The sequence below is a fragment of the Phascolarctos cinereus genome, unplaced genomic scaffold, assembly GCF_003287225.1.
Source record: "Phascolarctos cinereus isolate Bilbo 61053 unplaced genomic scaffold, phaCin_HiC Scaffold_5;HRSCAF=322, whole genome shotgun sequence".
Classification (NCBI taxonomy): domain Eukaryota; kingdom Metazoa; phylum Chordata; class Mammalia; order Diprotodontia; family Phascolarctidae; genus Phascolarctos; species Phascolarctos cinereus.
Window position 1 is genome coordinate 255,057,700 of NW_027555958.1, and position 14,696 is coordinate 255,072,395.

At 36.0% G+C, this 14,696-nt stretch overlaps 1 protein-coding gene and 1 pseudogene across 1 annotated transcript in view; one reads left to right on the top strand and one right to left on the bottom strand.

Moving 5' to 3' along the window:
• Nucleotides 1-14,696, top strand: part of STX8 (syntaxin 8) — a 268,178-nt gene that overhangs the window by 89,359 nt on the left and 164,123 nt on the right. The window lies entirely within an intron of this gene.
• LOC110194210 (small ribosomal subunit protein uS15m pseudogene) lies at nucleotides 4,896-5,620 on the bottom strand (annotated as a pseudogene).

A 14,696-nucleotide genomic window follows, 5' to 3' on the forward strand; every position in this document is an offset into this window, starting at 1 on the left:
TGACCAAATAGGAGAGAATATTATGAAATGCAAGATGTATAATTTTGATCACATTAAATTGGAAAATTTTTGCACAAAGCAAAGCCATTGCAACCAAGATTAGGAGGGAAGCAGAAAACTGGGAAAGAATTTTTACAGCTAGTGTCCCTGATAAAGGCCTCATTTCTAAAATATGTAGAGAACTGAATCAAATTTATAAGAACACGTCATTCCTCAATTGAGAAATGGTCAAAGGGTATGAACAGGTGGTTTTCAGAGGAAGAAATTAAAGCTATCAATAGTCATATGAAAAAATTCTCTAAATCACTATTTTTTAACATTTTATTAATTTATTTTGATTTATCAATAATCACTTCCATATGCTTTTGAGTTTAAAATTTTTCTCCCCATTTCTCCCCAAGATGGCACACAATCTGATATAGGCTATACATTTACATTCCTGTTAAACATATTTTCACATTAGTGGTGTTGTAAGTGAAAATTAAAACCAATAGGAGGAATCTTCAGAAAGAGGAAACAAAACTCAACAGAAGAGAAAAAAAGTAGCAATTCAACTTTCACAGTTCTTTCTTTGGATGTGGATAGCATTTTCCATCACGAGGCCTCTGGAGATGTGTTAGATCCTTGTATTGCTGGGAAGGGTTAAGTTTATCAGTATTAGTCATTGCACAATGTGGCTGTGATTATGTACAGTGTTCTCTTGGTTCTGCTCACTTCACTCAGCATCAGACCATACAAGTCTTTCCAGGTTTTTCTGAAGTCAGCCTATTCATCATTTCTTATAGCACAATAGTATTCCATGACATTCATATACTACAACTTGCTCAGCCATTCCCCAATTGTTGGGCATCCTCTCAATTTCCAATTCTTTGCCACCACAAAAAGAGCTGCTGTGAATAAGAGAATGGAAATTCAGCTTACAATTTCCACAAGAGGTGCACAGAGTGTAGCACTAACATAAAGGCCAAAGTCAAGAAATAGAATGGAAAAATGTAAGAATGGAAAAGAATGAAAAAAAGAATGAAATGAAATGAAAGAATAAAAAAAAGATAACCCCCTCATAAGGAATTATTATGGAGGGAAGCTCAAGACACAAATCCTGAACATGAGAATGAGTTTCAAAAAAAGAGCTAAAAAATGATTTTAAAAACCAAATTAGAGTGGTAGAGGAAAAAGAAATAAGAGTTATGGAAGAAAGATGAAAAGAGAATTAATAGCTTGGAACAAAAGATACAAAATCTTGCCTAAGAAAATAAGTCCCTGAAAATTAGAAGTAACCAAATAGAATTTAGTGACTCTATGAGACGTTGAGAAATATTAAGACAAAGTCAAGAGATTGAAAAAAATAGAACAAATCATGAGGTGTCTCACAGCAAAAACAACTGACTTGGAAAATACATTGAAGGAGGGATATTTTAAGAATCATTAGATTTCTTGAACAACACTATGATCTAGAAAGGAATGTAATTCAAGAATAATTCAAGAAATCATAAGAGAAAGCTGCCCAAATCTTTTTGAACCAGAGGGCAAAATAGAAATTGAAAGAATTCATGAGTTATTTCCTGAGGGGTTAAAAAAAAAAAAGAAAACTCCTAATTTTATTATCAACTCAGTGATTTTTGTGCTTTTAATTCTATTAATCTCTCCTTTGATTTTTCAGGTTTTTTATTTTGGTGCTTAATTAGAGTTTTTAATTTGTTGGTTTTATAGTTTTTATAGCTTCATGCACAGTATTGATGCAAAATTTTAAATAAGATATTAGAAAGGAGGCTCCATCACTATATCATAAAGATTATATACTATGACAGAGTTGTATTTATACCAAGAATGCTGAGTTGGTTCGATATTAGGAAAATTATAAACATGATTGCCTATGCTAATTAAAAAAAACACAAAAATGATTTTATCAATAGATATAGAAAAAGATTTTGACAAGATTCATTCCTGTTAAAAAGGTAGAAATAAATGAAGTTTTCCTTAAAATAAGTAGCATTTATTTTAAACCAAGTGTTACCATTAACTGTAACAGCAGTGTGCTAGAAACCTTTCCAGTGAAATCAAGGGTAAATCAAGAATGTCCTTTATCATCATTAATATTCATTATAGTGCTAGAAATCCTTCTTAGGGTTGTAAGAAAAGAATTGGAAACCAAGGGGATGTCCATCTGTTGGAGAATGGCTGAATGCGTTATAATACATGATTATACTATTAGGTCATAAAAAATAGAAGAGACAGTTTCATGCAAACTTCAGCAGGCTTTTTTGAACTGATGCAAAGAAAAGTGAGCAGAACAGGAGAACAATTTGTGCAGTAACAATAGTATTGTAAAGACTAACCAACTTTGATAGACTTTGGATTCCTGATCAACAAATGACCAACTACAATTCTAGAGGATTCGTGATGAAACATGCTAATCTTCTCCACGTTGTAATGAAACATGCTACCTCCTTCCAGACTGAGAAGTTACGGTGTCAGAATGCAGATTGAGACATATTGAGGTTTTTTTTGGGGGGAGACATTGCTAATGCAGTATTTTGGGTTTTTTTTAATATACATGTTTATAAGTGTTTTGTTTTTCTTGCCTTCTTGGTGTTTGAGGCAGAAGGGTGGGTGGGAGGGAGAGGATTTGGAACTTCAAATAACATTTAAAAAAAAAGATGGATGGGAGAGACATGAAGGGTCAGAGGAAGGTGATTAGTCTTATTTAATGAATTCTGACTGATGGGTATTGAGTTTGCCCCTTGATAGTTATAGAAGAGCAGTCTGCTAACTTCTCAACGACTGAGAATGGGAGCTGGAACTTCATGTGTGGGGGATGGAAGTTAGCATAGTATGGTTGGATCAACGATTCCATCAAGGAGATGTAAGATTGGAAAATGGAGAGAGACATTATTGCGGTGGGAGGCGGGGAGGAAAGGGGGAGGAGAAAAAGAGAGAGAGAGAGAGAGAGAGAGAGAGAGAGAGAGAGAGAGAGAGAGAGAGAGAGAGAGAGAGAGAGAGAATATGAATGAGAATATCAGTTAGACCTGCACAGGAAAATGAGTTTGGCTACTTGTTGAGGAGGGATTGGAGGAGGGAGAGGTTTGAAGTAGTGTATTTTTGTTATTTGCATACATTACAGTGCCATGTATCAAACCCTCAATAAATTTGTTGAGGAAGTTAATTAATATTTGAGAGATAAGCCAGAATACAAGTCCAGAGAGGCTGAGATGTTTTAAAGTTTGTATTAAGTGTAATATTTTGAGTACTTCAGAGTACTTTTAAAAAAATTATAAAAAACAAAAGAATTTGAGAAAAATGAAGAAATTATTTGAATTTTGGAATAGTCTGGAGTTCAGCAGGTGCTTTTGCAAGTTGCCAGATTCATTTCCTGTTATGACCTATATTCATCCAAACTGTCCTTTCTCAAGTAACATTGAAATAAACTCAGTGCATTTGCTTAAAAGTGATTGTTTCATAAATCTAGATGTTTCCTAACTTAAAACATCTTGAGCCAGAGGCAAGGAAGAACTAGGGGAGTATTGAAGCCATTCACAGATTTTTGCCTCTACAGTGTGAGACCACTTATGTTGTGGTCTGAGAAAACAACATGCCACCCCATCCTCATCTGAAAATATTTTGGTAAAATTAGTAGTGTTCTGTCTGCCCCTACAATAATGCTATTAGTATGTACAATGTTCTCCTGGTTCTACTCACTTCACTTTGCATCAATTCATATAAGTCTTTGTAGGTTTTTCTGAAACCATGCTCGTCATTTGTGTGTGTGTGTGTGTGTGTGTGTGTGTGTGTGTGTGTGTGTGTGTGTGGTGGGGGCAGTTGGGGTTAAGTGACTTGCCTAGGGTCACACAGCTATTAAGTGTCAAGTGTCTGGTCTGGGGCCGAATTTGAACTCAGGTTCTCCTGACTCCAGGTCTGGTGCTCTATTCACTGCGCCACCAAGCAGCCCCTCTGCTTGTCATTTCTTATAGCACAGTAGTACACCATCACAGTCACATACCACAACTTATTCAGCCATTCCCCAAATGATGGCCATCTCCTTGATTTCCAATTATTTGCTACCCCAAAAAGAGCTGTTATAAATATTTGTGTACATATAGGTCCTTTTCCTTTTTTTGGGGGGGATATGGACCTAGTAGTGGTATTGCCATATCAAAGTTTATACACAGTTTTATAGCTCATTGAACTATACAGTTTTCCTGTATCCACAAGTGCTGTTGCTCCTTTTGGACCTGGAATTGTGACTTGGGTCCCTTCTTTCTTGTGGTTGAAAGCTCTAGTATTCCTTTCTGCCTTGGAATTGAGACTAGGGCCCCTGCTGCCTTTTGAGTGATCATAAACACTTTTTTCCACCCAGGAACTATGACCAGGATCCCTACTCCCTTGTGGCTGCAAGTTCTAGTGCTCCTTTTACCCTGGGCTTGGGACTCAGAACTGCATTTGGGCAATGCAACAAGGTCTTGAATCTAGAGCCAGCAAAGGGTTCCATATAATTTCTTTCTGATCAGTTGTCTGGCCTCCTCACAGTCTGTGGGCTGAACGCTTCCAAAGCTACTGCTGCTGCTATTGCAGCTGCCTCCAAATCCTGCTGCTAATGTTGTTAGAGTATGGCGTGCCCTGTACTCCAAGGCTGACCACTGCCTGTAACATGCTTTGCTCGCCACCTCCTACACTGTCTTCGGCTTGAAAATTGTTTCACCCCAACCTTTTTTTGGTTTTGTGGCTCCAGAATTCAACTTGAAGCATTATTTATTTATTTATTATTCATTTATTCATTCATTCATTCATTCATTCATTTATTTATTTATTCATTCATTTATTTGTTTATTTATTTAGGGTTTTGACTTAATTTATTTTTTTCTGTCAGACAAAGGGCCACAGGATTGGTGGAGCCTGGGCTAGGAGAGTGAAGCGTCCTGACTCTCTGGCCTCTTTGCTCCTTCATGTTTCAGTGCTTCTTCCTGCTTCTTCAGCTTCTGTGCCTCCTGGAAAACCTTAATACAAAAAGCATTTTTAGCCACCCACCGACGGTGCGCAGGTCGGTAATACAGAGGGGGAAACGTGTATTCAATGTCCAGCTCTTTACACATCTTCTCAAATACCTCAAAGTTGGTCTGCCGAAGTTTTTTCAGTAGCTTCTTTCTCTGGTCAGTGGTCATAAGCAGAGATCGCTTGTGAGCCTTGTCCTTGTAATGCTTCTGCATGTGTTCTTCATAGTTTTGGATCTTGACTATCAATTTTATAACTCAAGCTTCCAGGGATGTGGTATCTTCTGGGTTTAGGGTAATCTGGGTTAGCAATTGCTCTGTCTTTATCTTCATTTTCTCCTTTTGGTTGGCCATTTCCAGAGACAAGAGTCTTTTCACAACATCATCGACCCTGTCAATTCCTGGGACGTTTTGGTAATCTTTTAGCAACATGGAGGAAGGCAGGTCATCCATCTGGCTGGAGTGGGTCACTGGTTTTTTATCTGCATAGGCTCTGGCTGCCTGATGGAAGAGGCCATTTCCCGAGGTTGCAGGACGCAAGGAGGCCCCACGGTTACTCTGTCCAACAGCCCGCAGGCCAGGGCCGGGGCCTGAGCTCGGCCCCACAGGAGCGCCCTCCAGGCTGCCCTCAGCATCTTGGCCCCTGTGGGCCCTGTGTTGCTCCCCGGCCTGGCCTTGGTCCTCGCCACTACTGCAGCCGCCGAACGCCAGGAAGCAAGCAGACCTTGAAGCATTATTTTAAAGTTGTTTAGAGGGGAATTTGGGAGAGTTCATGTGAGTTCTTGCCTCTACTCCACCCTCTTGGTTCTGTCTCCCAGTACTGTATTATTTTCTATAAAACATATTTAGCAGTTCATCTAACACAGTAGTGTCATATATAATTTGGATCACTCTTCTCCTCATCCCTATCACCACTGTCAAATTTTTTTTTAAATTCATTTCAGTTTTGACATTTTTTTTCAGAGTCATTTTTGTTATGCAAAAAACCTTTTTTTCTGGAATAGATAAAAATTAGTAATAATTTTAAAATAAAAAAAAACTTGGAGGTTTTTCTTTTTTTGTTTTGTTGAAAAGGAACCATGAGAACAATTTAAATCATTAAAGCTCTCACTATAATCCTTTCATAAGTATTATTCAAATTAGTTATTTATTAGTAAACATTTGTTGGGTACTTTACTACTGTAATATAGAACACTGTATGTAGCAGGTACAAAGTTCAGGTAAGATAGCTACTTATAGCTCAAAGAATAATTAAGACACAATGCCATTGAAAATTTTTCAGAGAAATTCTGTAAATAGGTCACAGCAGGTTAGATAAAGGACCCAATCTGAAATACTCATATTGAAAGACTAAGGCAGCTAGGTGTCACAGTGGATAGAACACTGGGTCTGTAATAGAAAGAACAGAGTTCAAATGTGAACTCCAATACTTAATAGCAGTGTGACCCTCGGCAAGTCATTTAACCTCTATTTGCCTTAGTTTCTTCATTTATAAAATGTGGATAACAATAGTACACAGTAGTTGTGTGGATCAATAGACGCGATATTTTTTAAATTAATTAATTAATTTTTAGTTCTCAACATTCACTTCCATAAGCTTTTGAGTTTTAAATTTTCTCCCCTTCCCTCCCTGCCGTCTTCCCCAAGATGGCGTGCAATCTGATATAGGCTCTACATATACATTCCTATTAAACATATTTTCAGATTAGTCATGTTGTAAAGAGTTATAACCAATAGGAAGAACTATAGGAAAGAAGAAACAAAACAAAACAAAAGAGAAAAAAAGAACAAATAGTATGCTTTGATCTGCATTCAGATTCCATAGTTCTTTCTCTGGATGTGGACAGTATTTTCCATCATGAGACTTTTGGAGATGTCTTAGATCCTTAGATTGCTGAGAAGGGCTAAGTCTATCAAAGTTAGTCATTGTACAACATGGCTCGTACTGTGTACAGTGTTCTTCTGGTTCTGCTCACTTCACTTGGCATCAGTCCATACAGGTCTTTCCAGGTTTTTCTGAAGTCTGTTTGCTCATCATTTCTTATAGCATAATAGTATTCCATGACATTCATGTACCACAACTTGTTTAGCCATTCCCCAATTGATTGGCATCCCTTCAATTTCCAATTCTTTGCCACCACGAAAAGAGCTGCTATAAATATTTTTTTACATCTGGGTCCTTTTTCCATTTTTATAAAAGAGATAACGTTTTTAAAGCACCTTTGCAAACCTTAAAGTGTTATGTAGATGCTCTTATTGTTAAGTCCTTAATTAGTAATGCTCTTATCAAATGAATTATTATTAATCCGTTGTTAATAAAACCACTGTATCCAAGGGGAAACCAGTGCCCAGTGTAGGGAATCTCACTGGGCACTGAAAGCATGGTTAGTTCTTAAACTTTAGAATTGTACCTCTAGAGGTGAAAAATTTGCCAATTTTGATTATGTGAAAATGAGAGATGGTAGAAGACTGTATCAGCTATCACTGCATTAAAAGTTTTGTTTATAGATTCAATCTCTGACCTTTTTTTTAAAAAAAAGATACAAGGTTTCCAAATGGTAAAAATCAGGGCTTGGTTCTGCTACCTCAAGGCCATATGTGGCCCTCTATGTCCTCAAGTGCAGCCCTTTGTGAAGTTTGGATTTAATCAAAAGGCTGCACTTGAGGACCTAGAGGGCCACATATGTCCTCAAGGCCGGAGGTTTCCCATCCCTGGGCAAAATATTAGGAAATTAGCATAGTGTGTGGAATTAAAACAGATAAGGAGGAAGAGCTGTGCAAAAAAAGGGCAGTAGAAATGACTAGAAACTTCTAAAGAAGTTATTCCTGAGGCTTCAAGGCATATATTTCTGAATATAATCTCTAGATCATTAAAGAAATATTGTTTGGGCATATTTTAATGAAGGTCCTCTGCCTGTGGGAAAGAACAGATATGCCTTTCATTGCAGAGGATGCAATCAAGAAATGAAAAACCCAATAAAAAATAATCATAAGAAGTGCTCTTTGGAGGAAGCTTCTTTGAAGGTGATGAATAAAACATATCTGATGAGTGGTTCCTGATACAGCTGCAAAATCAATCAGAAAAGAAAATCACAGTTTTAAAATGTGTAGTGTATATTTTCTAAAACTGAAAACCTTAAGTGTTAGGTTTTTTTTAATTACAGTTTCTAGGAAAGGAAAAAATACTTTTGGATAAAATGGTGATTGGATTGTGATTTATATTCATTTAGTTTAAAACCAGTCTTTCTCAATAAGATACAACTTTATTCAATTTTTGGCATAGAAAACTAATAAACTAGTGTCATTCAAAGTCAAGACATTTTTATATCAACCCTACCACTCCCTGAAACTGTCTTTAAATCTTTACATAGATATAAGTACAAATAACTGCTTCATTGATTTTATGCTAGAAAATACTTTATATAATTCATTATTATAAAGGAGCATAAAATGTTGTATTTAAAATTTTACCATAGAGAGATGAAGGGTACAAGTTTTAATTTATGTGGCTAATTAATACATTTACCAAACTTATTGCCTAATTATAATTATGACTTTCTCTAGATTGACTGCCAATGTGGTATAATTATAAAAGAAATTGCCTCTTTTTACTGAAATAGAACAATAAATTGGTTTTCCTGAATACATTATATAAAGAATCCAAGTTCCTGACCTTAAATATTTTACTAATAGTATTCTATGCAGAGGGGAACAATCAGGATGACATTTGCTGAAATGTTTGAGATTTATAACATAATAGCTTGAACATATGTGTCCCCCCTCAATCCTAAATCCCGTCAAATCAAGATTAATTACCTATTAAAATACCAACAAATAGTACAGGTGATATAACAAAAGCTGTCTCTCTTCATATGTGGTTACAAAACAAACTTTTTTTGTGGTGACATGAAACATTATATATCTTTTCTTTCTGAGTGGGAAAAAATTGCTACTCATTTATTCTTAATGGATTTTGGCATTTCATTAGGAAGCACAAGTATGAATCTTCTTCCAGGAAAACATGTGAAGTTCACTAGAACTTACTAAAAAACTATCAAAAACTAATTCTTCTCCTCATCCTTAACAACTAGATAGTTATCCCTCTTTATCTTTGTGGATAAATTTTTTTTTCTATGGAAATGAATGCAGTAGTTTAATTCTGCCCCTTAAAAATTTGAGAAAATATTGTGAGGTGAATTTCTTTTTTTTATTCAAATTTTCATTTAAGTAATATGCACTTTTCACTTACAGTGAAGTACCATCTATAACAAAATGGTGAAATTATCTCTTATTTTCCCACTTTAATTTTCTTTGTGTGTCAAAGAAAATTGTTGAGGAGAATTTGCTCTTAAAAACTGGAAATGTGAGTGGAATCTTAAATGATGCTTTTGATGTAGTGACAACAATGATCCTTTTTCTTGTGCTAACTGGAATTTTAGAGAAGATCTGTTTATTTAGGGAATGATGATAAAAGAATTGTAGAAAATAATTCCATTGAAAAATTCACGCCTTTATAGTATTGTGGCAGTTCACGAACAATTGGATAACCTGTGGTTTTTATTTTTCCACAATTCTTTATTTTTTTGTTTTGTTGTGACCTTTTGCTTTTGTGCCATAGTGATTTCCCCTTGCCTTCCCCCTGCCTTTGAACTCTCCTTTGTAATAAGGAGAAAAAACACATGTAAGGAAAACCAGTAGACACATGACTTAGTCTGATCATCTATATGCCACATTCCGCAGCCATAGGCTCCCTCTACTGAGAGGATCAAAGTATGTTTCATCATCAATTTTCCAGGACAGAAGAGTAATCACTACTCTTAATCAGAGTTCAGCTACCTTTGAGTGTAGTTTCCATTGACATTATTGTGGACCTTTGCATATCATTCTCCTAATTCTGCTTCCTTTACTTTACACCAGTTCATCTAAGTCTTTCCATGTTCTTCTGAATTATTCATATTTGTTATTGCTTAAAGCACAATAATATCTCACTCATATACCACTAATTCAATCTGTGGGAATCCCATTGCAGGATTTTTAGTTGAAAGAGAGGCAACAAGCTATAACTGAAACCTGTAAGAAATCTAGGAAAACATCCTGCCTCTTTGATCTGCGTTTTAAGCCATAACATAGGCTTCAGAACTCTTAAATAAATATGTCTGCTCTGGCATTTTAAATGGCGTTATAAAAATCTTTATTTTGTGGACTCTCGGTCACCTTCCTGAACTAAATAGCTTTCTCTAGAATCCTGAACTTAGAGGCTATGGTCACAACTTGCTTTCATGGATGTTCAGATTTTTTATTTTGTTAAAGACATTGTGAGCTTTTTAAGAGTCATGAAGTAAATGCAACCCTTAATTTGCCTTTAAAACTTAGGTCAGAAAGGTGGGAAACTTTATTTTTCTAAGAAAGGAAACATATGATTAATACACTTGAAGCTTATTTAATTCATTTTTGCATTTTCATCTTCAACTTCTCTCAAAGGACTACACATCAATCTGCCACTGATGGTCAACAGTGCAGCAAAGAACCTGTGTTATTGTGAACCTACAGTGGAATGATGTGGTTCTCTGCTGGTAATCAGTCTGTACTAGCAACATGTTTACCATTAGCTAAATTTCCCTTCTTTGCCAGTTTCTGAAAGAAAGAGCCTATTTCAATTCTTTTGGTTTTTTTTCTTTATTCTTTATTTTTAAAAACTCTGCCTCCTGGGGCAGCTAAGTGGTGCAGTGCACAGAGCACCGGCCCCAGCTTCAGGAGGACCTGAGTTCAAATGCGGCCTCAGACACATAACACTTAGTAGCTGTGTGACTCTGGGCAAGTCACTTAACCCCATTGCCTAGCCCCCCCCCCAAAAAAAAATTCTGCCTCCTCTTAAACAACTAGTTACTTTAAAAAAAGCTGTGTAAATTAATGTCTGGCCCATAATCTTGAAGAAATTTTCCTGTAGGTCATTAGAGTTTAATCTAAAATAGAAAGCAATGAAATCACTTTTTAGATCGTGAAAAGGAGATGCAAATATAAGGTATAACAATAAGCAATTGTAAGAATAACCACTGACACTGGTTGCATTATATTTAGTCAGTAGGAGATTTTAGAGCACAGGTCTAGAGCTGGAAGGGACCTCAAAGGTTATCTAGTCTAAACCCCTCATTTTATAGGTGTGGAAAGTTTAGGCCCAGAGAGTTAGGATGCCTTGCCTGAGGTCAAATAGCTGGTAAATATCCAAGGCAGGTTTCTAATCCAGGTCTATTCAGTATATCATACTATCTTTAATAATATAAATGAAATGAGAAAGATCTTGGACGTTTTGTGTGGTCACAAGCTCATTGTAAATTGCTAGTAAAGATATGCTGGAGTCAGCTTATAAAGTTTTGCATTGATTGTTAAATTTTCAGCCTGAGCATTTATATCTCAGAAATTGTCAGATGATGCAAATTAGGGCTTGATTTATTATTTTATTGATTTTCTAGACTTAAAACTGAGGGGGAAAATGTTAACAATGCAGCTTAAACTTAAAAATTGTTATGTGCATACTTTTTAGGAGAGCTGATTGTTAATTCACCAGCACATTCCTAACTACTAGCATGATGCAGCTGCTTGAAAGATAATATGAAATTAGGCTTTAATTAAAAGAATCATATTGCTCCAGATCAAGAGAGTAGAAGTACCAGTGTACAAGTATAACATCACATTTTCACTTGTAGATGTTTGGGGGTTTTTTTGTTTATTTTTTTGTTTTTAGACAATTGGGGTTAAGTGACTTGCCCAGGGTCACACAGCTAATAAGTGACAAGTGATTGGTCTGAGGTCAGATTTGAACTCAGGTCCTCCTGACTTCAGGGCCAGTGCTCTATCCTCTGCACCACCTAGCTACCCCCAGATGTTTGTTTTTAAAAAGGACATTGTCAACCTAGAATATATTCAGAGGAGAGTGACCAATATTGTAAATGATCTAGAAATCATGTTTTCTGAGGAATGATAGTAGGAGCTGGAAATATTACAGTTGTCTTTAAATATTTGAAAGTTGTGTGGAAGAGAGAGAGTAGCTTTGTTCTCTATTCTTCTGTAGATCTGAACAATCACAAGATCAGAGACACAAAGGTCCTTAGGTGGGTTCATCTAGTCTAATCTCCTCATTTTACAGATGAGGAAACACTACCTCCCAAGAGCCAATCTCCAGCCTTTCTTCCCCCCTCCCATTTTCTCCTCATTGTCCACCTCCCTGTCCCTACACTGCCGGAAGAAACCCTGAATCTCTGCTCCAGTCTATCCTTTAGATCCACTATTCCCCTCCCAGTAGTGATGGGCCACTCCCCTCTATGCAAGGACACCTAGGCCTTGCTATACCTTCTGTCAATGAATCATTAAACTTTCAGGCTTTTCTGTTCTTTTTGCAGCTGAACCTTCTTTTATATATATATATATATTAGCTCTCTTAATTGAAGTGTGATGTCCCTTGAGAGCAGGGACATTTTTTGTCCATTTATAGCACAGTTAGCAAGTAATAGAACATAGATTTGAGCCTAGGTCCTCTGACTCCAAATCCAGCATACTTTCCCCTATCCCATGCTTCCTCTCAGTAATAGCTGACATATTGCACTTTTAGGTTTGTAAAACATTTTAATATCCACATAATATTCTCCAGAGGAAAACAGAACAAGTCTACTTCTTTTTCCACATGACAACTTTCAAGTATATGAAGACAGCTATAATGTCTCCCCTTAGTCTTCTCTTTTCCAAACTAAACATTTCCAATTCCTTCAACAATTCCTTAGTTGACATGGTTTCCACACTTCTCACCGTTGGGTAGAAGTTACAAGAAAGCAGATTTTGACTCATTATAAGGAAAACATTTTTTAACAATTAAGTTCAAGAATGGATTGAATTCCTTATCAGACTAGACAACTCAGGTTAGGAATAATGTAAGACTAGATTCCTGCATGGTGAAAAGTTGGACTACATGATTCCTAAGGTCCTTTCTAACTCTTAGGTTCTATGGAGAAGATATGATGAGCTCATTAAGATTTCCAAAGGCATGAAAATTTGTGGAATTCATTTATAAGTTTTTAGGAAACATACTGTATCTGAGATCAGAGGTAAAGGGCAGGATCTGAAAGGGACTTTAACCAGACCCCTAATTTTACAAGTGAAGAATCTGAGGCCCAAAGAGGTTAAGTCACTTGCTTGAGGAGGACCACTAGCTTTAATAGTAGTTGCATCCTTAAGGACAGGATGAAGATGAGGGAATAATCTTTCATATTGACATAGTTGTATGCTGTATTACTGGTAGTGCCACATCTTTATTAGTAGCTGATTAGATAGATTAGATTAGATTTTATCCATTTTCTAGATGGGTAGAAACTTAGTGAAATTTTCTTTTGTGACTTGTTCAATATGTGGATAATGGCATGTTAATTAATTTTGTTTTACATTTTAGTAGCATATATTACTGGAAGTAGTTCCAGAATGTTCAATTTAGAAGTTACAACTTTTTATTTTTTACATTTTTTCTTTTTAAAAAAATGTATCTTTATTAATTTATTTTTAGTTTTCAACATTCACATCCATAAACTTTTGAGTTTTAAATTTTCTCCCCCTTCTTTCCCACCTCCCTTCCCAAGACAGTGTGCAATCTGATATAGGCTCTACATATACATTCCTATTAAACATATTTTCACATTGGTCATGTTGTAAAGAAGAATTAGAACCAATAGGAGGAACCACAAGAAAGAAGAAACAGAACAAAACAGAAGGAAAAAAAAGCAAATAGTATCCTTTGATTTGCATAGAACTCCATAGTTCTTTCTCTGGATGTAGATAGCATTTTCCATCTTGAGACTTTTGGAGCTGTCTTAGCTCCATGCATTGCTGAGAAGAGCTAAATCTCAAAGTTAGTCATCATACAATGTGGTTGTTACTATGTACAACATTCTCCAGATTCTTCTCACTTCACTTAGCATCAGTCCATACAAGTCTTTCCAGGTTTTTCCTGAAGTCCACTTGCTCATCATTTCTTATTGCACAATAGTATTCCATTACATTCATATACGACTTGCTCGGCCATTCCCCAATTGATGGGCATCATCTCAATTTCCAATTCTTTGCCACCACAGAAAGAGCTGCTATAAATATTTTTGTACATGTGGGTCCTTTTCCCATTTGTATCATCTCTTTGGGATACAGTCCTACAAGTGATATTGCTGGGTCAAAGGGTATATACATTTTTATATGTATATACCCTTTGGGCATAGTTTCAAATTGTTCTCTGCAATGGTTGGATCAGTTCACAGCTCCACCAACAATGCGTTAGTGTTCCAATTTTCCCACATCTTCTCCAACATTTATCATTTTCCTATTTTATCATGTTAGCCAATCTGATAAATGTGATGTGGTACCTCAGTGTTGTTTTGATTTGCATTTTTCTAATAGATAGTGATTTAGAACATTTTTTCATGTGACTATAGATAGCTTTAATTTCTTCATCTGAAAACTTCCTGTTCATATCCTTTGACCATTTATCAATTGGGGAATGACTTTTATTCTTATAAATTTGACTTAATTCTCTATATATTTTAGAAATGAGGCCCTTATCAGAGACACTGTTTGTAAAAATTCTTTCCCAGTTTTCTGCTTCCCTCCTAATCATGGTTGCATTGGCTTTGTGCAAAAACTTTTCAATTTAATGTAATTAAAAATATCCATTTTGCATTT